The sequence below is a fragment of the Solanum pennellii genome, chromosome 2, assembly GCF_001406875.1.
Source record: "Solanum pennellii chromosome 2, SPENNV200".
Classification (NCBI taxonomy): Eukaryota; Viridiplantae; Streptophyta; class Magnoliopsida; order Solanales; family Solanaceae; genus Solanum; species Solanum pennellii.
In genome coordinates this window covers 40,248,024-40,249,905 of record NC_028638.1, presented here as the reverse complement: position 1 = coordinate 40,249,905, position 1,882 = coordinate 40,248,024, and positions in this window count along the sequence as shown.

The window sequence follows — 1,882 nt, the reverse complement described above, 5'->3', positions numbered from 1 at the left end:
GGGTCGTGACAAAATGGTATCAGAGCCCCAGGTTCATAGGTCTCACGTGTGTACAAGTCGAGTCTAAATAGAGTCTCGAGGATCGGTACGGAGACGTCTGTACTTATCTTCGAAAGGCTATGGTGACTTTTAAGAAATATCTTCACTTCTTGAATCTCTATCGTGCGTACTTGGTCCATTTTGATTCTTATCGCTTCACTCCATTCACTCTCATCTATGTGATGATTCGTGCGTAATTTCTTTTGTGAATAGTTGACGTGTCGTGTATTGGTTTGATACTAGATCTTGTATTAAGGTGGAAATGATATATATGAAACGAATGTGTGATCATATTTGAAAGGGTTGAATAAGGTTAATTATCATAGTAAAATAATAATAATAATAAACACATTACTTATTTGGTATAAGCAATATATGGAGTGGTTCGACAATTAGAAGTTAAATGTTTGAAGAATTGGCTAGATAATAAATAGTGTAACCTTGAAAAATACAGTTGATATAGTTGTCATACCATTAATGGGTTGTAATTATGTTGCACCAGTTCAGGTCAGAATCCCTTCTGTGGTTTCACAGATTGAGTGTATACCTAAAAAAAGTCATGATACGACTACTGCAATAATACTGATAAGTACTTGGTTAGAATTATGGAGTGTCTCGCTTTTGTTATCGACATGCCCTACGAAAGAATACATAGAGCTTGGGCTTTATATGGAGGGAATTTGATAATATTTTAAAGTTATTCGATAGGTGAAAGTGTGTGGGCTATTTGGATACAATCTTCTCGATAGGTATGATATGTTCTACTGGTGAATATGACGAACTTTCGCGATATTGTACTAGTGGTATATGAAAACGAATATGTTGATTTTCTAGTGTTAATACAAACTACTTAAGGAGTTATCAATTTTATCACTTTCTCATATAATCATTTCGATGTTACCTTCAAATTTGAGAGACCGACTAGCTTGTTACTAAAGAAGAATGAGTTAAACATTATTTATAAGTAAAATCTTAGTGGTGGATCTTAGGTATGATATTAATGTGTGTGTAGGTTATAAAGTGTATTCTTAGAATTCTAAATGAGGTCAAATAATTTTATCTTAAGCTCCAAATGAGTAGATTGTTATCGAAATAACCAACTTATGGGCAATGAAAGTCTTAGTTTAGTGAGTATACTTGGGTGAATGAAATTGGAGAATTTTTTTTTTGTAAGAAAGTGTGTATAAATTGAGAAAGTCCTTTGGATGGTTGACATATCTAGGTTTGGGATGTCATTTTGATGGCGAGGTTGAATTCATGGGGATGGAAAGGGCTAACTAATCATGATGGTAATAACGTTTTATGATGAATTATGGCTGGAATGCAACTATATGTTAAGGTTTTCTGGGTAAAAGGATTTTGTATTGTAATGCGGACTTTTTAGTATCTAAGAATATGATTGCTACTATTTGGTAAGTAGTGTGATTTTATGAGGAGTTCGGATGTCGCTCGAATAGAATTAAAAAAAAAGAAGCTAAAGTCATAATACTAGGATAGCGAGATGTAGTTTAGCTTTTAGATTAAAGTGAGAGCATGAATATTTTCTCTTATTACAAGGGCTAAAAAGGTATCTTAAAAGGAATTGAGAATTGGGTTCAAAGATGTGTGATTTAATCTGTTTTGCTTTGGTTATGGTAGTAGTTTCACGAGTTCATTAGATTGGTTAAAAATTATTGGATAACACTTGAGGAAGCAGTGTACATATGTTCAACTCGAGTATGATTATAAATTCTTTTGTGATTTTGAATTTGATAAAGAGTATGGTTGAATTTTTAGTTGAGCATATCATAAGATCGATAGAGAGACAACCAATGATAAGCTAAGATACGTGAATTCATAGGGG